Below are 27,938 nucleotides of genomic sequence, written 5' to 3' on the forward strand. Positions count from 1 at the left end.
AACAAGTTTCAACAAACGAATGTAATCCTCTTTTAATACTTCTGATTTTCTTATCCGGTTGACGTCCTTCAGGGCTTCAGCTTGTATTATGAGGTTTTCCAAGGTCGGACGTTTTCTCAAGATCCTTGGAAGGTCTGTCTGAAGGATGTCTGTTAAATCAGACACCAGGCCACAGTTCCCATCGTTATAAATCAACACCTCTGTATTTTTCTTGTTACAGAAATGTTTAATCCCCCTTACAGAACCATTGCATAATATCAGGGTCCTTGGCCCTGTGGCATGTCTTTTCTCTGATGTCTTAGAACGAAAATCGTTGACATACCTCTGGTTTTTGTCCTCCTGGGTCACATTTTGGAGCGGAGCGAATCTGTTTCGTAAAGGAATTCCAGCATTTCCAGCAGGTTTACTCCTATCATTTGTTGTGGGAACAGCCCGCTGTTGTTTTACTTGTCCTGGGACATCTCTCTGTAGTCTCGGCCAGTTTTCTTTGTCTAGGCGTGGGGTTCGTTGGTCCTTTGGTCTTGCACCCAGAGTGGTCCAGGGATTCTCATTTTCCTCAGGGAACTGTTTGTTCGCTGAGTCGCTGGGCTGGTGGTCACCGCTCGGAATCACGGGCAGGGTCGTATCATTTCCATTCGCGGCGTTTACATCATAATTCACTTCAAGTCGACAGATTTTCAGTTCCATAACAGCTATCTTCTGTAAAAGCTTGTCAAAGTCCATTGTGTTGAAGGAAGGCATCTTTTCAAAATCCAAATCAAAAAATAAGTAAAAGAAAATAAAAAGAAAATAAATAAATAAAAACTAAATCCAACTTTCTGTGGTTTAGGTTAGGAGATAAAAAGGAGATAAAAAGTAAAAGGCAGGAAAATGCAAGCAAGCAGAGAGCAGAGAAAAAAGCGTCCGAACAGGCTGAGAGGCAGATAGCAAGTAAACTAATACCCACTCCCGAGTCCAGACAGTGGATGGCGCAAGTTTAAAAACAATAGTCTAACCTACTGGATCTAGCTATTTACCTAAAAGAGCAGCTGCTAGCTAACCAAGTAATGAATGAGAACATGTGGCAGCATGGACGTCAACATATGACAAGTATTTTGTCATATTTCGGCCCGAAAAATCAACAGAAAAGGTCAAGAGTAGATGACGGGATGAACAGCCATGGTAATGTTGGTAACTTTTTGTGGATGATGAAGATTTGCAGGCCGCGCCTCAAGACAAGAAGCAGCAGCAGCCGATTTCTCCACCCTCCCTCCCAGGACAGGTTGCATGCTGTCTCGAGCCAGACTGCATGCAGGCCACATAACCTTGTTGTTATGTTCATTTACAAAACACTTGAAATGATCCCCCCCTCCCCCCCTCTGTTTTATTTGCAAATCGCACACTGATAATAACATTTCAACTTCATAATTTCATGTCTTGGGATGCTTCTTAAATGTTTCCGGATCTGGTGTACAAAAGACATATTTTTACTGAATTTTATAGCATATTTTTGCCATTTTTATTTGCTTGCACTACTCCTGTCATGATTTGGGTTTTTGTTTTACTTTGGATATTTCTAGACTTTTCCTGCCAGCTTGTCACCTCTCAGGTACCAGCAACTATCCAATCAACTCAGTCTGCCTCCAGCCACCACCCTGATGTAAATCATCTCCACCTGTTGCCACTAATTAGATTCAACTCTGGTCACCTGTGCATCTGCTTACATATACCTGCCTCAGCCTACTCATCCTTGCCAGAACGTCTCACTCTCTTCATTGCTCTCGTATCGGCTCGCTCAGTGTGATGTGCCTTGCTCCACCAGTTCATGTGTGCTCAACCAGCTGGGCTCTGCTAAGGTCGCATGTTGCAGTTCCACCTATTTCCCCGTGAGTTCCAGCCGCCTCCTCTGCCCGTTCTGGCGGTTTCCCGGTTCACATCGCCTGTTCGATTCAGCCTGCCTGCTTATTCAGCCAAGCCAAGCTTAGTTGCCAGTGTCTGTGTGCTGCAGCCCTGCCTGTTTCTCAGTATGTCCGTGTGGCTTGCTCTTTTGGTTTGGGTGGTTTCCTGGCATACACCGCCAGTTTTGGTCCCCTGCTCATCTCTGCCAGCCTGCTCATTCAGCTACGACTCATCTGCCAAGACTTGTACTGCTTGCCTGCCTCATCCTCCATTATTCATCCTTTCAATAAACCTTTTTAAATGTATCTGTGTCCGGCTAAATATCGGGTTCACCTGCAGTAATTCATAACTTCATGAATAAACTAAGGTATACAAGTAAACATATCATCCTGTTTGAAGTTTGATATGAAGGCATATTAATATTTTTTAGTAGTATTTATGGCCAGAGAGAAACTTTCATGTATTACATGCTCCCTCACCCTTGAATGTCTTGTACAAGGTCTTTTTGTGCTTTAAACCTTGTTTAACATGCAAACTAGCTTGATATTTTCCACCATGCTTCTATTTCCTCACTACAAGACCCATTTTAATTTTTTTTTTCTTTTTTATTTGTGCAGGAGAGTGATCTACTCATGTCTGTTTTATCTGTCTTGTACAGATTAATATTTGTCATCATGAAAACTTCTGCGTTTTGTGGCCAGCTTTGTACCATCGAGAAATTACATAAACCATACCGATATTCATAAATAAATTCTGGTTAAAATCCTTTTAAAATCAGTGCTCAGCATGACTCCTGTCCTTACCACTGCACAGTCAAAAATTTTAAGATCAAGCAATTTCTGTTTCTCAGGATTACATCCATATAAGATGACCCAATGAAAAAAAACTCTGTGGGGGCATGGTGGTGGCATAGGGTTAGTGAACATGTATGGAGGCCTCTGTCCTGGCCCATGGACCTTTGCTAGATCGCCCACAGCAAAACCAGGAACAAGTCTCCTGGTATTTACGGATTACAGTGGAATCTAAGCTTTCCAATGATATCAAACTTGTGGAAATCAGCAAAGAATTGAAGAAGATATGAACATTTGAATGTTGGCAAAGAAGTTTGCTGAGAAAACAGGCCTCAAAGTTTCTTTAGAATCACCCACAGAAGCGGTTGATTTGAATTACTTACAATTATTTAAAGCACTATGGGGTTTCTTCATAACTTTTTTTTCACATTTTTCTCAGTTTGTATTCTGCCTACTTATTCCTACTTTTGCTGTGGTGGGTCACAATAAAACAAAAATCCCTATTCTCTTTTCACGTGGGTTAACATTAACAAAAATTGGGTGTTCAGATTATGCCTTATTAAAGACCTGCAAACATTTCTGTAATTTAGCTTTGAGGCCCACTGTTTGAAAAAAACAATATTTTCATTTGAATCTTATGCACATGTGACACACCGTTGGTCCCAGGATTTTTATCTGTGATGGAGCATGAATCAAATAATGCTGTTTACGAGTAATGTTATCAGGGAAAAGATTTTTCATATGTTTTAAATGCTGTTCAATTAGTCGTTTCAACTTGCTAATTGTTTGTAGACCAATGACAGGAGCAAACAAAATTTTAACAATTTCTATGAGTTCAAGAATGATTTGGTAGTGTTCATGGTCTCACCACACTGCCGAACATGGCTTTCTAGTGTCCTGAGCTCAAAGTTGTCCTCATCAAAATACATTTACATGTCCTCAAACGAACATTCACACGGCCGGCACTTACTATATGCAAAGCCAACACCCTCTTTAAATCCACAAAGTTCATGTTGTGCTAAAGTGTCACCACATATTGAATATTTTACGGTCCCCATTCACAGTTTGAATATTAACACCAACATATACCATCACCAAGTCGTCATACAACCTGCCTAAAATACCATCCACTCCACATTCAGACAGCTCGCTCTTCTTTGCAATAGCAAGTAGACGGATTGCAGCTAGTTTTGATCTATGTTTTGGATTAATATTTCCCAATGTGTAATAAAACATAAGCAACTTATTCTTTGATGCATGAGATCTGAGTGGGTTGCAAATTTCAATTTCGTCAGAGTAAATGATTATCTGTAAAGCAGAGGGCTGGGCTGAAAATAAAGGGTGTGCTTTTATGAACTGTCCATCTATGATGTCATACAAATTTCTGTATTTCTGTGGCTGATCAATCATGTCCAAAACCTTTGGATGGGACAATAACTGTTCTAAACTTTTGATCAGAGGTATGTAATGAAAATATTTGGGAATGTTAGAGAGGACCCTTTTTTTCATTTAAACACACACACATGGGAATCCGCACAGGCCAGAAACCTTTCTGTTGTGATCTATGTGGAAACAGATTTAGCCAAAAATCAACTTTAAACATTCACTTGAGAATCCATACAGGAGGGGAAATAGCTGTGTGTTGAATATTAACTCAAACTGCACAGTTTCCTTTGAGATGTTTGTGTGTTGTCATTGAAGGAAACAGTCTTCACTTGTTAGTCTAAAAATTTCTTTATATCTTATTTTTAGATGTTTTTATTAAAATTTTTAGACAGAGCTGTAGCACCGGTGTGTTCTTAGTCTGTGCACGCTGCTCTAACCACTAGGCCCACCATCCTAAGTAGTGAGATTTTTTAAGGATGTCCTATGCTCTTGTTTTTTCCCACCTTAAGAAGGTGTTTTCTGTTTGAGATCGCTTTTATTTAACCTGTGGGTCCCCTACAGTAAACTTCATAATTTTAATAGGAGAAACACGGATGTTTTAGCTTTGGTAGGTGAGTGATGTGCATGGTGACTGATTAAGACAGTGCTCACATACAGTTGAAACTAAAAGTGAGTCTTTTGTTTCTTGACTCTACCCCACTCTCTGTCATGTAAAACTTTCAGAAACACTCTGTTTCTGAAATGGTTTGTCACACACATTTGTTGGTGAAACTGAAAAAAATTCCTGTTGGATATTGTGCAATAACAGCAGCTGTAAAGTTATGTTTAATGTATGCAAGTAATTATTGTAGTATGCTGCTACAATAGCTGATACATTCTGTTTGTTTTTTTGATAAATGTCGAATTAAGCAATCGTATTGCAAAGTTAATAAAACATTAATAAGTAGAATGTTTTGGTGTCTTGATTTAAGATTTATTTATTTTTGATTTATTTTTATAAAGCTATTTCAAGAAATTGTCTTGTTTTAAGTGCTTTTATAGCTATTATTAATCCCAGATTAAGGTGTCATTTCTAAAAATTAACTCAGTCAAGGGATCAAAATTCTAATTTTAAGTAATTTAATCTTACATAAATGGGGATCAAACTTCAAATTTTAAGTAATTTAATCTTAGATGAGTGGGTTTTCATTGCTGCTATTTACTTAAATTAAGATCTGCTCTGTAGTTTTAAGGCCAATTTTAGTCCGTCAGAGGCAAAAACATTATGCTTATTTTAAGATTTCTTGTCAAGTAAAAATTGCTTACCCCATTGGCAGATTTTTCTGCTTGAAACTAGATAAAATTATTGAATTTCAGAATATTTTGCTTATTTTTAGTAGGTCTGTTTTCGCAGTGTAGTGGTTAAGATGTTGTTTTGGCTACTGTAGATCCAAAATGCCTGGCAAGGACATTTTGAAGTAGCCAGCGGGAAACAAGGTCAAATCTGATGTGTTTGTATAGATTCTTTTTTGGCAGAAATAAACTGCCCCTACTAGAAAGCGCTAGCAATGATGTGTCTTCACAATTTTCATGTAACAGTGAGTTTGAAGTTATTATTCGGCGAGGGAGAAGAAAAAAAGTCAGGCTTTTAAAGAAAGCCTACGAAATCTAGCGTCTGTCATTTTGACTTCAATCCCTCGCCTCCTCTTGGCCATGTCACCAAGTTACAGTGACTTTATCTAATAAACTGCCGAATTAAACGGTGTCAAAATAAGGTGAGATCAAATTTTTTTTTTCGTGCACATGAGCAGTATTTGAGCTTAGAGACATTTAGCTCTTTAGCATCAGGCCTTATCTTCGTCAGCTCTCAGACCCCTGGTAGGTTACCTAAAAAAGCAGGAGACATGACCAACCAAGACGATGGACAGTTTTAATACAGCAGCACGGGCCCTCTGGGGAGTTGAGTGGTTACCCCTGCAGATATTATGGGCATCGAAATGAAGCACATCCATTTCCTGCAGCCTGAAGGATGACATGTGGCAACCAGGGCTTCTGATGGGATTTAGTTGCGGCTCTGTGTGTTGCAAAAACTCTCTATCCGATTAACAGCGCAAAATGAATGCTTGAATCCTTATCCTCTTCATACCAGCAAACCACAAGTCTTGCCTTCATCTTCACAGCTGTTGTGCCTTTGATTATTTTTTTGCTTAAGTGCAGTAGAAAGTACCATAAATATCTAGGCAGAGACAGTGCTGCGGTTAAACTGGAATAATGGTTGCTTTGGGAGAAATGTTGTGACTGTGGCTGTTTGTTATTACAGGTTGCTGTTGCATGGAAGGAAATCAAGATTTGGAATGCTAACTAATAAAATAAAATAAAATGTTGCTTGTGGACTGGAGCAGAAGGTTTGCTTCTCCATGAACACTGAGAATGAATCCTTCCCAAAACTGCATTTCTGTCTCAAGGCAGAACCCCTCAGGGTTGGATGAAACATGTGAATTTGCGGAAGTAACCACAAGCAAACTTACAGCCTTCAATCTCAGCCATGTAAAAAGGTTTGGGAACACACTTGGAACTGCTTTTTAATGTTGTTAAATACAGCCTCTTCCTGCCGCAGCTACTGTCTCCCCCAGGATCAGATGATGCATAATCAACGCCCCACTGTGGTTCACAGGCATTGCATCGTCACTGCTTATCCTGCGGCAATAGCTTCCCTGCTCCAACACTCGAGAGGGTGGGAAAAACAGCGCAGTAATGTATCCAATTAACACTTGCTCTGATGGTTTGCCACCTTCGGATCTGTCAGGCTCCCACATCTCCCGTTTAACCCGTTCCATCTCCACGTCTCATCTGCAGCCTGCCAACACCTCGTCCCGATTCCTGCTGACCCTCAGCTGAGCAGTTAGGGGGACCTCCATGGATTTGGGGTAAACGTTGAAAAGACATTGTAATTTGAGCATCGTGTTCATGACAGCTTTTGAGCTAAAAACAGAGGGAAACTAGAGACAGATTCATGGTGAAGTCTCCAGAGAGGTTATTTCAGTGTATTCCGTGTGACACCGTTGTTCTTCCTATTCTTATCTTAAGAAATTTATAACAGCTCACAATATCACACGCTGTATTGATTGTACACTCCCTTTCCGATGCCGAGCTGTGTGCCCCTTTGAATCAATTTACATTTTCTCTAAGATTAAACATATTTCTGAAAGTTGTTTCTCTCTTCACGCAAGCTGTCTCATTGAATATGAAAAATCAATGTTTCACCTCATCAGTACACTTCACAAGAAAAGAGTTTCACTTTTCAAAAAAAAAAAAAAAAAAAAATCTTGCCATCACAGTTTTCTTTGAGGAAAAAAAAAAGTCTCATATCAAACTAAAAGATGGCATTTACATCACTGAATGAGCCTCAGGTGAACACACACATTTCAGTAAGTGATGCATGCTGTGCACATACATCAAGCATCTTTTGCATCACGTTCCCTCTTGTGTGCTCTGCTGCGACAGCGACTTTGGTGGTTGCAGTTACTTTACCAGCGGCAAACCTTTTACATTCGAGCAGTCTTATGTAACTGCAGCAAAGGACTATGTGCTGCTTGGGTTGTTATCTTGGATCACTGGGGATGTCGGGGCAGATCTGCTTAATGAAGCAGTGAAAAGTTTTGTTTTGTTGCCCTTTGTTGTTCATCTTTAACCGTCTTTGAAATACTTGGACTTGTGTGCTTTTAAAGTTTACAGGAAAACAAGACACTGTGATATCCTTGTTTCATTTTACAAAATTTAATGTGAGTTATTGTTTTCATCAGACTTGAAATTGATGATAGTGTGCGGGAATCTTTACAATATACAATCATAGTCAAAGGAAATGCTGTTGTGTAAAATGAACAGTGCCTAAGTAAAAAGTTTTTTTTTTTCTACTCCTTTAACATTTTCTTTTACATTTTATGTTACAACCAACCCCTTTGGTAAGACTACGAAATATACCAACAAAAAGTAGTACATAGTAATTGTCATGGTTGTCGGTGACTCATAAACAGCGACAGTCACAGACACAGGAGAAAGTTCAACAGATTTATTTGGAAAAGTGTGGCAGGGGGTGAAGCTTTGGTAGTCCAAGGAGGGGGTAAGTGTGTCTCAAAGCAGAGGTTGGCGGCAGCAGTGTAGTTGGTAATGTTCTTCCTTGCAGCTGAACATTGGAGGGTGGACAGGCTGGCAAAGGTGAGGCTTTCTCGGGTATTGCGATCACAGGAAACAGGAAATCCTCACTTCCATGACAATGACGACCTGGAAGTGAGGACTGGACCCCAGTAGACAACAGCAGGAGGAATCCAGAAGAGCCAGGCCTTGGCATCTACGAAGAGAATACAAGGAGTGATAAGCGACATAGGAATCAGGATTCTTCGAGGTACGCACAAGGAGGCCTGTTTTACCCCTCTCTGTGAGTTAACCAACTGGTGCTTGTTGTCAGGAACTGCTCCCCTTTTTCCAGGTCTGCACCTGTCAGCCTGCAGCACCTATCACACCCTGTATGAGGGAGAGAAAAACACATGCCCCACACACTGCTTCTGAAGATACAACAGTAATGAAGTGTAAGGAAAAGGATAGACAGTTTTCCATTTTTACAAAGAAAAAAAGTAAAACTGAAAAAAGAGAAAAATGTGTGGTTTGCAGTTGTATTAAGCCAAGCTAACTCATCACTGAGAATCCCCTTTAACTGCAAATATAGATGCATGTCTTGCGTGACACGTCTCTAGTAGCTTTGCACATAATCATTTTTTTCTTTACTTTTCGGCAGATGAGTTAGATTGGTTGAAAAGTATCTGCAAACATAAATTGATGTGCAGTGTTTGCTTCCTGCCACACACAAAGTTCTGACTAAAAGCCAGATTTTTAATGTTGATGTATTCTGACCAGAGCACCTTCCTTTTTGTGTCCCCCCCATGGCTTGTGGCAAGCTGCAAACAGTACGTTAATGGCTTTCTCATTGCCACTCTTTCATTAAGGTCTTCTTTACAATATCAGTAAATAAATTGAATAGTACTTAAAAAAATATATTAAAGCCTGGATTATTGTTTAATAATCTATCACTGCTTCAAACCTTTCGATAATCTTAGCCCTGAACTTTTTGCTGTGTTCCTTGGTCTTCATGATCATGTTTGTTTGCAATTGCCCTTTAGAAGGACCTCTAATGCCTTTATAGAAAAGCTGTATATTTACATATATCTATACTGAAATTACATTGGCAATAACTGACATTTGATTAAGGAGCAATGCGGGGAGGGGGGGGGGGGTTAAAGTAAAGGGGCCTGAACCCAAACACCCACTACTTTTAAGAGACCTATTTGCAAAAAAACAAAACAGAGTATGTATTATTTCCCTTCAACTTCACAACAATTAGCCATTTTCTGTTTATTTGTTATATTTTAAGTTGGGTTCAGTTCAATTTTTATTATTTAGTGCCAATTCACAACATTTTATCTCAAGACAATTTACAAAGTTAGTTCAATCAAATCATCCAAAAAGATTGATCAAAACGTTTTCTATCTATGGAAACATAGCAGATTGCATCACGTCATGACAAACAGCAAACACTCTTCCTGAAAGAGCATGTAGCTACAGTGGACAGTTGTCTGCATTGTCATACAGAGCATAAATGTAACGATGGTGGAGTGGAGAACTCCACTTTTAACAGGAAGAAAGTTCAAGCTGAACAAAGCTCAGTCAGAACTGTCATATGCCATGAACGACTGGGGGTTTGAGAGGACAGAGCAGAAACACAAAAGGGGTAATGGCAGCTGATCTGCCTCCCTGGATGATGTCACAGCTAACAGAACTCCAGACCAGATGTACCTATTATAAAGAGAGAAAAAAACAGTGAGAACATAAAGTTAAAAGTTGAAATAACAAATACATTTGGAGAACTGCAGGAGAACTCAGCAGAGTGAGAAAAATAGACCCTGATGTCCTCCAGTAGCCTAAGCCTATAGCAGCATAACTACAGAGATAGCTAAGGGTAAGATAAACCACTCTAACTATAAACTTTGTCAAAAAGGAAAGTTTTAAGCCTAGTCCTAAAAGTAGACAGGGTGTCAGCCTCACAGTTTAAATCTGGGAGTTGGTTCCACAGGAGAGGAGCCTGATAACTAATGTATATGCCTCCCATTCTACTTTTGAAAACTCTAGGAACCACCAGTAGACCTGCAGTCTGAGAGCGGAGTGCTGTGTTAGGAACATATAGGGTAATGAGATTTTTGATGTATGTTGGAGCTTGATTATTAGGGGCTTTATATGTGAGGATAATTTTAAATTCCATCTTTGATTTAATAGGAAACCAATGAAGGGAAGATGAAATATGATCTCTCTTTTTAATTTTCATCAGAAATCTTGCTGTAGCATTTCTGGTCAGCTGAAAGCTTTGAACTGCATTTTGTGGACTTCCTGAGAGTAAAGAATTACAATAATCCAGCCTTGAAGTAACAAATGCATGGACTAGTTTTTCAGCTTCACTCCTGGACAAAATATTTCTATTTTTTGGCAATATTACAGAGGTAAAAAATAGAGTTAAAAAATGCACTCATTAGGCTACAGATGTATCATGAGCTCACACTATGAGTACTTTGTGAAAAACACAGAGACTTACATTTGGGATCTAAAGTTTGCCAAATTAAGGAATATTTGCAGGGTGATGGTTTTATTCGATTGCAGAACGTTGTATTGTAAGCAAGTGGAATAAGTCTTCTTTATTTTGAAATGAGTGTTGATGATTTTTTCCTAAAAACATGCTGGTCACAAACAGTAGAGACTGTCCACTACAGCTAACATTACTGCTATTAATGCATCATGGCAGTTTATTTTTTTAATTCAGGTATGCCTGGGTGTAAATGGGATATAGTGTGACAAATTAATCTGGTTAGGGTCAATGTGGTGCCCGGAGCGAGATCCTTGGCATTGTATGCTACTCTGTAACAATCGGTGATTTGAAATATTCTCTGTGGCAACAGAAACGCCAGTTGAAAGAAAATAAAGTGAATTCTAAGTCTAAGTTTTAAGTGATGTGCTCAGTTCTGGTGATAGATTCCGAAGGACTGTAAAGGAGGAGAGCAGTTTACTAAGAAGGAAAATGAATGGGAATAAGACTGGTTATATTGCTCCCTGACATTTTCTCACTTATTTTTTTGTGACAGAAAGCAACGGGTGTCCAAAGCTGTGGTGTGCAGAATGAAATAGAAAAGAAGTAGGGGATTAGTTGTTAGGGAGCAGGCAAATTATAGATTTCCAAGAGCGAAGTGTTGCTGGACCTGGTTGCAGAAGACATGTCTGGAGATTGTGGTGGCAGAGAGAGAAAAAAGTCTAGGAATGCTAGTAGGAATGGCTGGCATGAAGCCCAAAAGAAGGCAAGAGAACCGCTTCTCCTGTCTACTGCGCCGTGCAACAACTGACCTCGCGCCTACCCTGCGTCACAGACAGCGTGCGCCGGTTAAAATTTCTGTCCACCTTCATGATCCCCTTAACAATTTTACAAAAGGGAAAAGTCATAGTGGGTAAAGATGCAATACTAAATGCTGTATGCATTTATACAGTATAGAAACTGGCTCTGTATAACAATGTGGTGGGTGGCTTTTTTTCCGATAGGGCTTTTTCCACTCTACCTCAGAGTTCAGCAACAAAATAGTAAGTAATTTGTAATTTCCGGGAGAATTTTTACTTTGCAAGTTACTAAATAGCTGATCTCCACAGGATTATAACACACACACCACCACCTCCTTAAGTATTACAAATCACATGTGGCCCCAAGGTAAAACTAATAATGTCACAATAGGACAACACATTCGGAGCAGTTTGGAGCGCTGAGTTGACAAACAAATTTGCAACTCTTCACTGCCCCTGTAGTCCATTTAAACACGCCTCCTGATGAGCACAACTCACTGCAGCTGTGTTTAATCAGCAGACTGCCGCATCTGAGGGGGAGAGGCAAGGGGAGCTGCGCAGAGATACACAATAGGCAAAGGTCATTATATATATATATATATATATATATATATATATATATATATATATATATATATATATATATATATATATATAGATATATATAGATATATAGATATATATAGATATATATAGATATATATATAGATATATCTATATAGATATATAGATAGATATAGATAGATATAGATAGATAGATAGATAGATATCTTAATAACACTGACCATAAATAGCTATAATTTCTACTTACCTCTCGCTGCAGTTACATAGCATGATCATTAAGTTTATCAATTAAAAAACTTGTTTACAAAGACTGGTATGGAACATGGTTAAGTTTAGTTTGATGTCATTCCAAGATTCCAAATCCAGTTTCAGAGGAAAATGAAACAAAATAGCTACCAGCACTTCATGGATTGTTTTCATCCACTTCAGTTCATAATGGAACTTCTTAAAAATGCTCCACTGCGCTAGTCTTTTAAGTAATTTATATGTCAACTGCTCCAAAAGAACCCTGTAGATAGTCGAGCAATTGTTTTTCTAATAATTGGTACTAAACTATAGCTAATAGAGGTTTTAAAACATTTAAATTTTTATCTATTGTACAATATTGTGTAGTTTAATTTTTGAGGCCTGATATCCTTCTTCTCCCTCCTATCATTTTGGCTTTCAATTTACATTACCTTAGATTTATGACTTGAATAAGTAAAGCCAAATTTATATTGAGCTTGAGCACAGATGTGTGAATTTACATGCACCAGTCGCCCTGTCATTTCCCCTCATGCTGGTTTTCAATTAAGAGCTGTCAATGACTCATATCAGCAGTAATCCCTTTGAAAAAGCAGTTACCTAAATTTGCCCACTCAATACCCTCATCCTAAGGCATTGTGACTGTTTTGAGGACAGCTGAAGTCTTCTGTGTTTACCTCTCACAGAAGATTGGCCTCTGATCTTCAAATCCCTTGTTTAGCTAAAGTGCCCCCCCTCGGGACCGTGACAAGCAAGAGATAAAAAAGACAGAGAGTGATGGAGTAACAGGGGAATTCAGAGGAGGAGGCAAAGTGTGGGGTTGCAAAGATAAAAGATGATAGATAAATGGTAGAAAAGAATGGGGAGATTGAGAAAAGGAGTTATAGTAAGGAGGAGAGATAGGTGGGAGGGATTCTTTCAGAGTAAAAGACACTTACTTCTCGCCATTACCTCCTCTTCTTCTCTCTTTGAGAATCTGATTGAACCTCCTTCTTTGGACTCATCAGGTATTCACAAGGCAGCTTCTCCAACGCCCACTGAGCAAGTGCTCTCTGTCAGGGTTTGAATGAGAGGCTTAAGTGCTTTTTGCTTTCTATTTTCTCATATTTTTATTGACACATCCTCCCATTCCAGCTTCAAATGGGAAACTGGAAAAGGAAAGGAGGACCAGATTTTGTTCCTTGTTGTCTAAGTGTGGGATAACCGGATTCACACACCAAGTCTAAGTTGAGTAAAGTGGGGAAACAATTTTGGCCAATTCCGTTATTTTATTTCTTGAGGTTTGGTTTTGTGCAAACAAGCACAGTCAGAACGAGGTGCAACACAACTTGACAGGATTTTTATCTTTGTGATTGAAGGCTGAAAGTTCTTTGTATCTGGTTTACTTGTTTGTTGGCAACGCCGGCTGTTTCTTTGAAACGTCCTCTCATACTCACACACACCCTAGCATACCTTCAGTTCAGTGCCATAGTTATGCATTTCGAAAGACTAAGGAGAGTACAGTATTTCTTTTCTTAAACATAAAGCAATAGTAGAGATGAGTATCTATGTGCACAAACACCTCTGTAACACCAAGGCAGGAGTGGATGGGGAAGCAAAGCGGCAGAGGCAATCGATGAGGTGGTAATGAGGGCTCAGAAGAGAAGGGTTTGTGTAAGGAACAAAGTTGCATTAAACACTGCTAAGAGAGGTAAAGAAAGGAAAAGAAAGGTCCAAAAATTATGTGAATTCACTCTTTGCACCTGTCCATCCTACCATGTATAGTTGGTTGTGGGATTATTGATTGCTGTTTTCACTGTCACCTGAGAGAAACTACCTCAATGCATGGAACAGCAAAGATGTCACAACTATTCCATGCCTCGAGCTACAGTAAAACAAAGCCTGTCATGTTGACAAAGGAAAACCCTGCTGGGCATTGTAGGACAGTTCCTTGTATGAATCCACAACTATTTACCTGAACATTTAAGTCAACAGCCATTTGTTAAATTGGTTTCAAGTTTGGTATGAGCCCCTATTAAAAAACAGGTTATTTTAACAGCTATAAACCACTTTTAATATTAGTTCGCTTATAAATACTACAAATTGTGTCATAATATCTACCAATACTATAAAAATAACCAATTCGTACAAAACATACAATGCCTTGCAAAAATTTCCATACTGCTTGAACCGTTTCACATTTTGTAAAGTTAGAACAAACTTCTTTGCATTTAATTAGGGAAGGCCAGTACAAGGTCGTGCATCATGTTAAACTGGAAAGAAATGTCATGATTTGTGTTTTTGTTTATGTTTTTTGGACTATTTGGACTTTCCGCTCCACCCTCCACCTTTTCCAGTCACCATTCTCTCATTCACCATAATTAGTTCCACCTGCTGCTGCAGCTAATCAGGCTCAACCCAGCTCACCTGTCACTCGGCCTACATATATCAACATTACTTGTTTTAAAAAGAAATTTTAAAACACTACACTGTGTTAGCTTGAATATCGGGTTCTCCACATATAACCATTATCAACCAAAAATATGGTTAAGCCTTACATGTGTATTTTTTTTTTAAACATCTATCAAAGTCAACTGTTAAACCAACAACTTCAAACTACAGAAATAATTCATACAGGTGATATTTTAAAACAGGTAAAGCAATTGTAATGCTTGTAATTGCACTTACCCAAGGTGCTCTTGTGAACTGCACACTTTCCTGACTTATTTTATGAATACTGGTTAAAAAATGTGTGCTCCTAGCAACCATTTTCTCAAAGCTCTTGTAAATGACGATAGTTTTACTAGTTCTCTAATGTTTGCTGGCATTGTGTTGCATGTTTGACTGTCTCTAAGTAAAAAACAATTGCCCAAATACAGCTTTTCTATGAGGCACCACGCATATGGCAATTTTATTTCAGGGGCGGAGATAGTTAAATTAAACTCAAAGGTTATCAAAAAACTATCAGACAGGATCAAGTTATGGGAAATCATTGTTATTTCTTCACACTCAATGCCATATGTCAGCATGAGTTTGACATGGAGCATGAGTACAAAGACAAAAGTGGATAGATCTGCATGTGTTTTGGGCCAAACCAATTCAGTCCAAGATATCACTGAAGGCTACATTTAGGCTATCACTTCCAGTGTTAAGATCCATCCATCCATTCTCTTCCGCTTATCCGGGGTCAGGTAGCAGCTTCAGTAGGGAGGCCCAGACGTCCCTCTCCCCAGCCACTTGGGCCAGCTCCTCTGGGGAAATCCCAAGGCGTTCCCAGGCCAGCCGAGAGACATAGTCCCTCCAGTGTGTCCTGGGTCTCCCTCTGGGTCTCCTTCCGGTGGGACGTGCCCGGAACACCTCACCAGGGAGGCGTCCAGGAGGCATCCTGACCAGATGCCCGAGCCACCTCAACTGGCTCCTCTCGACGTGGAGGAGCAGCGGCTCTACTCTGAGTCCTCCCCGGATGACTGAGCTCCTCACCCTATCTCTAAGGGAGAGCCCAGAAACACTACGGAGAAAACTAATTTCGGCCGCTTGTATCCGGGATCTCGTTCTTTCGCTCGTGACCATAGATGAGGGTAGGAACGTAGATCAACCAGTAAATCGAGAGCTTCGCCTTTTGGCTCAGCTCTCTCTTCACCACAACAGACAGGTACCAATCCGCCTGTCGATCTCCCACTCCATCTTCCCCTCATTCGTGAACAAGACCCCAAGATACTTAAACTATTCCACAAGGGGCAGCACATCCAGTGTCAAGATGAATTTTAAAATCCCTCACTATAATGACCTTTTCATTATCGATGTTTATAATGCCACATTTTCCAGTCACCAGACTTGGCTGCTCAGTGGGTGTGTTGCTTCGTGGCAAGCTAAGAAACGCTGTCAGAAACGTCAACAGGTTTGTGGGGTCCTGTGGGCCGGGATCTAGGACTATGCTTTTTACGTATCATTATCCACCTGGCCTAAGATTCTGGCTGCATGGGCTCTGCTAAAGGACTGCTAGGTAAAACTACTCTTAATGGCTCAATGCTAGCAAAGGAGGCTTTGCTATCTGTTGTTTTTGCACCCTCACCTCCAAAGCTACTATAAGTGCCACATGTACTATTATCGCTAAATGAGGCAGAGGAGTAACTGAATCTAACAGAGAGCAGAAGAAAGGAGGGGAGTCAGAGAGAGTTGGACAGTAGTGCTAGACACTATGGTGGTAATTCCTTACCATGGTGAGAAAAATGTGTGAAACATGAAGTGATCCCAAATGGAAAGTTCTGCAATTGAAAATAGGTGTTTTAATGTGCTTATGTGTTAGACCAACTCACATATGTCACAGTAAACGGAATTCAGATCAAAATCAAGTCTGAAGATCGAGTCTGAAGCACCAAGCAGATTCAATAAGTACACCAGCAGAAACCGCATGTTACGCTATACGCCTTATCCAATCGTCCAGTCATTGTCCTGTTGCTACAGGACTCTCCAGACGAGACAACTCTCTTGTGTACCTGTTTCACCTGGCTGTCCGCAAGTTCACCAGTTTGCCAATTCACACCACCCACATTTCAAAACTATGTGTTGAACTTTCATCTCAACCCACTGTAGCTGTCAGCATACAAACCATGTTGTACCTATTTGCTTAACCATTACATGTATCATTATTTGTCTTTATAATTTTGTTCTTAAGTAATAATGATAAGAACAATGATCAATTTCCACATACCATTTTCCGTCCGTCCGTCCGTCCGTCGTCTTCCGCTTATCCGGGGTCGGGTCGCGGGGGTAGCAGCTTTAGTAGGGAGGCCCAGACGTCCCTCTCCCCAGCCACTTGGGCCAGCTCCTCAGGAGGAACCCCAAGGCGTTCCCAGGCCAGCCGGGAGACATAGTCCCTCCAGCGTGTCCTGGGTCTTCCCCTGGGCCTCTTCCCGGTGGGACGTGCCCGGAACACCTCTCCAGGGAGGCATCCTGACCAGATGCCCGAGCCACCTCAACTGGCTCCTCTCGACGTGGAGGAGCAGCGGCTCTACTCTGAGTCCTCCCCGGATGACTGAGCTCCTCACCCTATCTCTAAGGGAGAGCCCAGACACACTACGGAGAAAACTCATTTCAGCCGCTTGTATCCGGGATCTCGTTCTTTCGGTCACGACCCAAAGCTCGTGACCATAGATGAGGGTAGGAACGTAGATCGACCGGTAAATCGAGAGCTTCGCCTTTTGGCTCAGCTCTCTCTTCACCACAACGGATCGGTACAGCGCCCGCTTCACAGCAGACGCTGCACCAATCCGCCTGTCGATCTCCCGCTCCATCTTCCCCTCATTCGTGAACAAGACCCCAAGATACTTGAACTCCTCCACTAGGGGCAGGACATCCTCCCCAACCCGGAGAAGGCACTCTACCCTTTTCCGGTTCAAGACCATGGTCTCGGATTTGGAGGCACTGATTTTCATCCCGGCCGCTTCGCACTCGGCTGCGAACCGCTCCAGTGAGAGCTGTAGATCACGCCCTGATGAAGCCAATAGGACCACGTCATCCGCGAATAGCAGAGACGCAATCCTAAGGCCACCAAAGCGGATCCCCTCAACACCTTGGCTGCGCCTAGAAATTCTGTCCATAAAAGTTATGAACAGAATCGGTGACAAAGGGCAGCCTTGGCGGAGTCCAACTCTCACCGGAAACGAGTCCGACTTACTGCCGGCAATGCGGACCAGACTCTGACACCGGTCGTACAGAGACCTGACAGCCCTTATTAAAGGGTCCGGTACTCCATACTCCCGGAGTACCCCCCACAGGATCCCCCGGGGGACACGGTCGAATGCCTTCTCCAGATCCACAAAACACATGTAGACTGGTTGGGCAAACTCCCATGCCCCCTCAAGAATCCTGCTGAGGGTATAGAGCTGGTCCAGTGTTCCACGGCCAGGACGAAAACCACACTGCTCTTCCTGAATCCGAGATTCGACTATCCGACGGACCCTCCTTTCCAGAACCCCTGAATAGACCTTACCAGGGAGGCTTAAGAGTGTGATTCCTCTGTAGTTGGAACACACCCTCCGGTCCCCCTTTTTAAATAGGGGGACCACCACCCCAGTCTGCCAATCCAGGGGAACTGCCCCCGATGTCCACGCAATGTTGCAGAGCCGCGTTAACCAACACAGCCCCACAACATCCAGAGCCTTAAGGTACTCAGGGCGAATCTCTTACCATTTTATTTATTGTTTATATAGTTCTAGCTCTATTTTTGGGGATCTCTATTTGGCCTACCAATATGACAAATTAAGACCTCTGATTAGTCCGTTAAAATCTAATCTTAATTTGAGTAGCCAAACCACATTTCTTTACAGTACATTACAAGTTTCAACTTTCCCACAGCATACATGATTGCATTAACTCTAACAAGGGTTTTTGATGATAATGAAGCAAAAGATCAAAGAGCAAAACATTTAAACCCCTTTCCTTCTCTCTATCTCTGTATACAGGTCCAAACCTGTTCAGCCTCAGCAAAAAGGTGAGAAGTTCATTCATCTCGTAACATCTTGGAGTAGATACACTGCTCATCCACATGGGAAGGAGTCAGCTGGTGTACTTCAAACATCTGAACAGGAAGCCTCCTGGCAGCCTCCTTTTGAAGGTTGTAAGGGCATGTCCCACTGGGAACAGACAGGCGGAGAGACTACATATCATTGCCATGACCTGGGAACAACTCGGAGTCCCTCAGGAGGATCTGGTGAATGTTGCTATGCAAAGAAACGTCTGGATTTCCCTCCTGGACCTGTTACCTAAGGTTAAAAATATGAAGGATAAAGTTTGTATATTTAGTGAATGAAAAATACAAATAATGCCTCAGGTAAATACAAAAAGATGGAGGCAAGTTCTTTTTTACTGTTTGATTGTTTGGAATTGGTACAATTAGCACACAGTTTATCTACTGTGATATTGTACTCTCAATACCAATGTAATGCCAACAGAGGAAAAAAAAAAGCTATTTTAAAGTGTAGGTCATGTTTTAGCCTAATTCAGTTTTAACTAAAGCATTATATCTAAAGTTTATATCTTCAAACTGTAATTTGAACAGCTGGCTTTCACCAGTTTGGTTGAGTTCCTGTTGTATTTTAGTTTAAAACTAATCTGGAGCAATGGGGAATTATGGTCTCTTTGATTCTTTTCACCTCTATGTTCTGTCATTCCTGTTGCAAGCCCTTTAAATCCTGGGCTTAGGCAGCACTGTTAACAGGGCTGTAGAACGAGCCACATTCAAGTGTATTTTTTGGAAAGAGTCACAAGTGAAAGCATTATAGACTATGTAGACTCAGAAATATTTTAAGACTTTTTTCTTTAATATGAAATTAAGAGTTTCATCTTGACCAATCAAAACAGACAATAGTAATCCAGGGGTAGGGGTTGTGAAGGGATGACAGAGGGGTGCAAGAACAGCCGTGCCTTTTTTTTTTTTTTTTTTTTTTGTCGAGACAATATAGTGCAGGTGTTACAGTTGAAAATGTCAGTGAGGACATTATAGATGAATCCTGCTAAATTGATTAACAGCACCATTTGGTCAGACAAACTCTCTCAGAGAATTTAAAAAGTGTGCAAATAGTCATTAGCAAAAAATTTAATCAAGTTAGAGAACTGTAATTGGCATGGATGTACACACAAACACTCCATGAGAAGACAAGTGTGCAAACATACATTGGCATGTCAGATAATCCTCAATCAAATCAAGAACATGTGGAACCAGTAGCATGTTTTAAACATGTCAATAAACTATGAAATAGGCTGGTAGTTTATATGATTTTCAGCAAGGGATTATAGCCTTTACAGCTTTAGGAAATAAGATGTTTTTAAGTCCATTAGTTTCTGATTTAATGTTCCTGAATTGTTTACCTGATAAAAGTGGGAAAAACAGTGAATTGTCTGGGTGTGTGGGATCTGTGGCTATACCTTTGGCCTATTTTAGTACTCTTGTAGCATAAACTGAGTCTAGATTTTCTAGACGGCATCCCATAATCCACTGTGCTGATTTCACCACCTGTGCTAGATCCTTCCTTTCCAGTGCTGTGCAGCTCCCATACCACACTGTCTCGCTCAGACACAAGATGCTTGCAGTTGTGGCTCTATAAAAGTTTGTGAGTAACTGTGTAGAAAGTCCAGTCCGTTTCAGTTTTTCTGAGAAAAAAGAGCTGTTGTTGGGCCTTCTGGGAGTTTTCAATCCAGGGGCGGTCAGAGAGAATGTGAATTCCCAGGAATTTAATGCTGTCCACATGCTCCACCGTCTCCCCGTATTAGCAGAGACAAGTGTGTCCAGTTTTTCTGGACCCCTTGTAGTCTACAATGGTCTTGCTGGTGTTCAGGGTGAAGTTATTCCTGGAGCACCACTGTGTCAGACTGTTAACCTCTTCTCGATAGTTGGTCTCATCATTGTTGGATATGAAACCCACCACAGTGGTGTCATCTGCAAACTTTACCTGCAGTCAGTGGCATAAATAGGATTATCGATATCGATAATCCCTTGCTACTGAATTTTTTTCAATAGCAAGGGATGACTTTTTTTTTACATAACATTTTTGAGAACCACTAACCTAAACCATCAGACTGTTTGTTGTCACGTTCTGTTCTGGTTTATGTTTATTATTTGGTTAAGTAGCTCTTTTCGCCTTTTGGTTTATTTCCGTTTTTGGATTCTAGTTTAGCCCCTTTATTGTGATTAGTTATCTGGTCCCTGTTTTAGCTCTGCTTTTAGTTCTGTGCTTGGTTTGTTCGGTTTTGTCTTAGGTTTATTTTCTAGTCTCCTGTCTGCTCCCTTAATCACTCCCACCTGTCCTTGATTAGTTTCCCTCCGCTCACCTGTCTATCGGCCTATTTAAACCTGCCTTAGTTCTCTGCTCCCCGTCGGTTCATCACACTTCATGCCCACGCGTCTGTTCCTCCTCGTTTGTTTCGGTAAGAGCCCCAGCACCTTGATCCTGTTTTGGTTAACCTGCTTCTGTTTATTCTGCCCAGTTCTGTTCCTGTCAAGTGTATTGGATGTCTGCCTTACCCCCTTTTTGGATCCGGTTTTTGTTCATTTGCCCTTCAATAAAAACCAGCAAAAGGAAAAACATTGTTTTGGCTGAATTCCGGGTTCTGCTCCACATCATTCATTACAGTTGTTGTGTTAGGTTGTTTTTGCAGGATCCAGTTCTTTCTTACAGAAACTAAGCTGCTACTGAAGAACAAAGTGACTTGTCTGATAGAAAAATTCTCCAGGATAAAACCAGTTAGCAAATTTTACATGCTTTATTTACTGGAGCACAAGCAGTACTCAATTGATGGCTACTTTAAGTGTTTCTCCAGGTGCATATTATGTTAATACAATGATAAACTCCTCTGCCAAGTCTGAAGCAGTGAATCTCAATCAGAAGGTGAATGTTTAAGGATCAGTTTCTGCATCAATGAGGGATGTTTGTTCGAAAGGAATGGTGGAATGAAATAGGATATGTATAGACAGATTGTGGCCCCATCTGCAGTATTGCAGACCCTGCACTGGTTTGTAGAAAAAAAAAAAAAACAATGCTCGCATCGTATAAAAACATGCACACTAGTAAACAGCAAGTAGATCGTCAAACTACAATATATATATAACAGAAATAATCATTCAGGGAAAAGGTAAGAACAGGGGTAGTATGTACAGGAGATAGTTTTTTTTTCTTTACTCTCAGTAGAGTAGCTGGCTACACTGACTGTAAGGTGTTCATCAGAGACACAGCCTGGGGATAGAAACTGGTCCCATGTCAGCTCGTATTAGCCATCTGCGCTCTGTAGAACCGCCCTGAAGGTAAAGGTCTGAATAACATGTGACCAGGGTGTGTTGGGTTGACAGCTATGTAAACTGCCCTTTTACTCGCCTTGGACCTGTACAGGTCATGAATGGATAAAATGTCAGCCCTTTCTGCCAATCTAATTGCTGATTGCAGTTTGGACTCATCTAGTTTTGTTGATGAACTGAACCACAGATGGATAAGCACAAGACAGACTGAATGATTTCAGTACAGTAGATCATTATTAGCTCCTGAGGAAGGGTGTACTTCTTAAGTTGCAGTCTCTGCTGGGCCTTCTTAGAGATGGTGTCAATGTGTGTGCTGTTGTGCAATTATACACTGTTTAATGTTTCATAAATACCTCTCTATCTGTTAGATATTGTCCGGTGAATATCAGCCCGGGAGCTGATATTAGGGCAATAGTTGAAAGGGATGATTCGAGCACTGGCAATCTTTTAACAGCAAACTCTGCACACACATAGAATAAATGAGTGATAACTTCTTTTGAAGTTCAAAAATGTATTAACAGGAATAAAATGAACATCCAGAGACCATCACTATATAATACTGTTTATCTGAATTGACACCACATTTCAATCAACAAATCCTCTCTACTAGGCTGGTGAAACTTAACTAAAACTACTGAAGAATATTCTACTGAAAATGAAGATATAAAGAAGCTAAGCTAGGAAACTATGTACATGCAAAAGACAAAATAAAAGTGGTGACCATAATCAAAATAATTCTGTGAATCTTTACTTTACTTTACTCTTTACTGCAGATGTGAGTTCAAGAAACAAAGTTCAACTTAAAGAACATGGAATGGAGTTAAATTAGCTTAACTAATTTAGAACAACATTTGACCTGTGTTTCAACCCATTCACAATGCAAACCTAAGTCAAACAAAATATTATTTGATAAAATACAATTTTAAAGACAGATTTTCTAAGTAAGGATCTGTAAACTTTAGGAACGCTTGATTTTACTAATGCGATTATACCTCCGGGAAGCTAGGGGTCGCTGTAGCGATCTGTGACTAAAATTATAGCACTATCGCACGATGGCGGAGCGAAATGAACAAGCCTTATGCTTGGAATGAGCCGTAGTTGGATATCTGGAAACCAAATGTCAACGGAAGCTAATAGCCTTTAGGCTAGCGGACTTTCGCCGCTAATTTTAAAAGCTTCAGCTTTAATTTAGTCGTAATGAGTACACAGGATAACACAAACATCAATATCCTATCAGGGTATACAACTCTTGTGGAGATAATGTTTGTTAATACCATAAAAACACACTCGACTTACATCAGCAATGGCGTGGTATCAACATGCTAACGGGATCTATGTCGCTCAGCCCCATGTGTTTAAAACACCATGTGGATGCATTACACAAGCTTTCCATACAAACCATTTAGCTTTCCCTATTTATTTCTCTGCTAAACCTGTGCCTTGTGTGACTTCGGTTCACTTTGGCCATCCAAGGAAGAGAGCAGTGGAAAGTGAAAACGTCAATTCTTTCAGCAGCGGGCTAGTGGCTCTGCAGCTAGCTGACACGTGGTTGAGGGTAGGCTGGCCCGACATCCTGCCTGCAGTCTCTGATCCGGTTGCAGAAGAGATTTCAGCTCCTTTTTGCTCTCAGCTTGGGAAATGGGCCTATCCGCGCCGTCTCAATCAGCTTTCCTGTAACAGCTGAGGAGAAATAAACAAAGCTGTTATTGGCATGGAGGGATTCTTTCCTCCGGCGTCTGATGCTGAAGTCAAGACTTCATACTTAACTAGGTCAGGTCCTCCAGACGAAGAGAGATTTCTCCCTTGTGCTGGCTGGTAGGTCTTTCGGGCCCCATGAGGCCCCATGCCTGGTTGGCTTGTCCAAGGGGACTCTCTCTGTGTGAGTCCCAGGAAGAAGTGGATGGTGTAGGGAGCTGAGAGGTGTAGTCTGCTGTCATTCCAGGCATCCCTGCTGTGAGGGGCTGTCTCTGCCTGGAAGTGTACAATTATTTTTGTTTACAACCCCCTTTTGATTTGTTCTCCGGTTACATGTTGCCAATTCAATCTGATTTTATTTTCATCATGGCTTTCATGGCACAACCGTGCGTGAGTGTGTGTTGGGTGGAGGTGTTGTTCTCCTGAAGTCCACCATCATTGCCACTGACTTCAGCGGGTTTCGCTCAGATTGGTTCTAAGAAGCAGTATCATCTGCAAACTTCAATAGTTTCATTGATGGATCCGCAGATGTGCGGTCTTTAGTGTACAGGAAAGAGAGGGGAGATGACACATCCCTGGGTGGGCGCCAGTGTTGATTGTTCTTGGATGAGAAAAGATGCTCTTTAGCCTCATCTGCTGCAGGCAGTCGGTCAGGAAGCTGATTATCCACTGACAAGTGAAGGGTGGAACTGTGAGCTGGATGAGCTTCTGGTGGAGGATGTCAAGGTTGATTGTGTGTTGAAGGCCGAGCTGAAGTCTACAAACAGGATCAGGGGTGTATGTTCCTGGATGGTTGAGGTGGTGCAGGATGTTAAAAATCTATATAATGCTCCTTCTTTTTGTGTGATGCAGTTGCCTCAAATGAGAGGAAAATCATGGTTTGTTGTTGTTGAAACTATATGATGTATCACATCACTACACCAGTTAGTTGGTTTAGATCAGAGTCTGAAGCTTCAAAAACATTCTAAACAGTGTAGTCCAGGAAGCTCTGTAGCATCAGCTTTAACTTATCAGTCTATTTTTACCAGTCCTTATAACAGGCTTTTGAGGTTTTGCACTTCTTCTTATAGGTGACCACTAGCTGACCTATTTCTAATAGCTCCAAAACATTGGGTAAGGCCTGGGCTAAGATAGAGAAGCCATCCAGCACTATGACTTTGTTGTTGAGAGGCAGGTTTTTAAACCGAAATAGACCAGCCTTGATGTAACCTGCTCGTAGACACTTGAAAAATCCACAGTTTCTTGTCAATCCTTGCCTTATTAAAGGCATACATAAAACATATCCCCACACTCAGCTTTTTGTCTGGGTACTGCAGATATCTGTCTATAATGTCAACTTTTACTAAGTCTTTGACAGTAAGAGGAATGAATGATGGCTTTATGAACTTTGAAAGCTGCTCCCTAACAAGTACCATCAACCACTCATACATGTATGAGTGGTTTCTCCTGTTGTAGCTTTTTGATGAAGCCCTGGAATGTTGGAAGCATTTCTGAAACAAAGCAAAAGTAAATGTGTTATTGTAACATTCACATAATTGTATTTGTGCAGTTTACCACTAAATCTTAGAGGAGGTCAGTTATAAAGGTGTTACATTTGATTTTATAGCATTGCAACAAAATCAAAATGAGACACTATCATTGGCTTTCATTTTGCTGCACGGAACTGAATGTTGAGCATAATATCTATCCAGTGATAAAATATTTAAATATTTAATGTATGTGTTTGCAGTTAAACCATACCTCTGTATAGGTCAGTCATATTGGTGAGCTTTTCATGTTCCCAAAAGACAGAGCACATGCTCTCTTTTTGGTTGTTATTCTCACTGGTTCCCACTGTTGCAGATTTGCTGATGTCTTGTTGCAGAAAGCTTATCCTGGCCCTCTTTTCAAGTGTAACGTCATGCTTTTGGAATATTTGATTGAGAAGCCTGTTATTTTAAAAACAAAGTACACAAATATGATTTTTATTGAACAAAATACAGTGCATTCAGAATTTAATATAGAAAAATCTAAAATCGATCATATTCAAACCATGCTCTTTACTGTAAATCTACATAATAAACCATTGTAAAGGAGAATGTTGATAGTATTTTACCTGTATTGGTTTTTATCTTGTGGTGAGAAGATGCTGTAATAAAGGACGATGAGTCGATCCAGAAGCTCTTGGAACTGGTTTCGGACATCTATCATCTACAGGAATCTGATGTCAACAGGATGCATCAGGGATTTGGGTTCCAAATGTAGTAGGCACTGAAGTTCAGTAAAAGTTGTTTTTATTTTGGGAACTTTTCAATGTCACATTATACATGTCTGCTAAATCCTTCCACATATCTATCAAATGGAGCAAATAGAGCCTTGGCTGCATAGGATGCAGGCTAACTCACTAGCCTAGCGTGAAGGCAAACTTTGAACAAAGTGCAGTTACCAATTGAGACAAAGACTTTGACAAAACCACAGGAAAACTCGGAAAAGCCCAAACCGAGAACAAAAGAGGGAGAGGACAGAGAAGTGTGGAAAAAGTTCTAAACTCAGCTGATCGGCACGGCTCATTCCTTACAAACTAGTCAAAGCACAGCACACGTCACTTATAACAATCAGATATTAGAAATATTCAGCACAGTTCAAACAAAACTCCCTCTGGTGTACTTAAATATTAAACTTATTCCTAATATGTTCTGCCCAGGCACAAAATATCACCTTGTGAGTGTATGAAGAAAAAGGTGTCACTCCCCAAAAAGGGAGATCGGTGGTGCACAGCTCAGCGTCTTTGGATCTCAGCCGAGATCGGCGCGGGGAGATGTGGGGACGATGTTCACTGGTGGCTTTCTGGAATGTCTGTTGCTCCCCAGTAGCTCAGACGATTTGTTTGGCCAAAACAACGGATTTTGTTGGTTCACTCAGGGATACGGGCTCTTCCAGTTGAATTAAAGATGAATTAATGTTGAATGAAAGTCTAGACCTCTCTGCTGCACAACACAGGGCAAAAAAGTAATGCACCAAACTTGGTACTGTCAAGAATTCAATCACAGGCCCACCATGTGCAGTCAGCATGCAGAAGTTCAGCTGAGTGTCTTCTCAACACTAGAGCTGCACAGAAGAAGACCAAACTCTTTGCTCACTGTGGTCTTATTCCCGGGTGTAATTTGATCTGCGGACAGTCACCACCTCCGTGGTGATGGGAAGCTGTGGGGGTCCCGAGAAGTTGTAGTCCCAACTGTGTTGCATGTAGAGAGTTGCAGTTTGTCACGTCATAATGGCATAACACCTGGTTCTGGTTGTTCCTGAGGACTCCATTTCTCACTCTGCCCTCACTGGAAACGCATCGTATGGTTAAGCTAGCTTCTGCCTGCATCGTATGGTCAAGTCAGTCACTGTGTACATCATTTGGTCAGTTTTGTCTCTGCCTGAACTGTATGGTCAAGTCCACTTCTGCAATCATCACCTGGTCAGCTGTCTCAGTCATCTCCAGTCATCATCAACCTTTTCCGATCTACCTGTGTTGGTTTGATATTAAGAAAGTTTTACTTACTTTTAGGTCCCTTTTTGCAATTCATGTGGTTATACGTTTTTGTTTTTTTTGTAAACTGCTCTTTATTTTACGCCAAATTTACTAACAGTTTGAATATTTTTTTTTTTGTTTTTTTTATAGTATTCTTGATCTAAAACCAACTTGATGGAAGTGATGAAATAATTGCAGTTCGGTCCAGAAATATTCCTCACATGGGGCAATGTGCTATTATGATAATTATTTTTAATTCATTGAAGCTCAGTAAGCATCTTGAAAAAGGTCACATGTGACCATTATCCATAATTTCCTGTGTACTACATTGGCTAGTCTCTTAAGCTCAGCTTGTGCTGTTCTTAACATAATTAAAGTTCTTTGTCATTATAGCACTGGCGAATAGGATAATTATTATAAAAGGGTAATATTGGGTAGTGGGTTTGAGTTAATTGCAGTAAAGAGGAAAAATGAAAATCATTCACCTTTTCCTATTAATCTGTTTTATCTGTTTTATTATGTGTTGCTCTTTTTAGCATATTCTTCCGCAACCCTAGATTTATTCATTAAACTTACAGCAAAACTATGAAAGACTGTTGTAGATGATGCAAATGTTTATCATTCTACTACACAAATAATTGGTCTATCACCCATAAATACACAATCACTGCTGAATCCTCTCTCTGGTCTTAACAGCGTAGCTTATCGA

The 27,938-nt window shown here is 40.7% G+C and overlaps 1 long non-coding RNA gene across 1 annotated transcript; it reads right to left on the reverse strand.

Annotated features, from left to right (window-relative positions):
- Positions 1 to 23,281: 23,281 nt before the first annotated feature.
- Positions 23,282 to 25,570, reverse strand: LOC110366772. Its single transcript, XR_002426968.2, has 4 exons — positions 25,471 to 25,570; positions 25,143 to 25,220; positions 23,798 to 24,006; positions 23,282 to 23,715 (listed from the first exon to the last, which is right to left on the reverse strand). It is a non-coding gene; the product is annotated as an uncharacterized LOC110366772 (long non-coding RNA).
- Positions 25,571 to 27,938: the final 2,368 nt, after the last annotated feature.

The sequence above is a fragment of the Fundulus heteroclitus genome, chromosome 12 (genome assembly GCF_011125445.2).
Source record: "Fundulus heteroclitus isolate FHET01 chromosome 12, MU-UCD_Fhet_4.1, whole genome shotgun sequence".
In the NCBI taxonomy this organism is placed as follows: Eukaryota; Metazoa; Chordata; class Actinopteri; order Cyprinodontiformes; family Fundulidae; genus Fundulus; species Fundulus heteroclitus.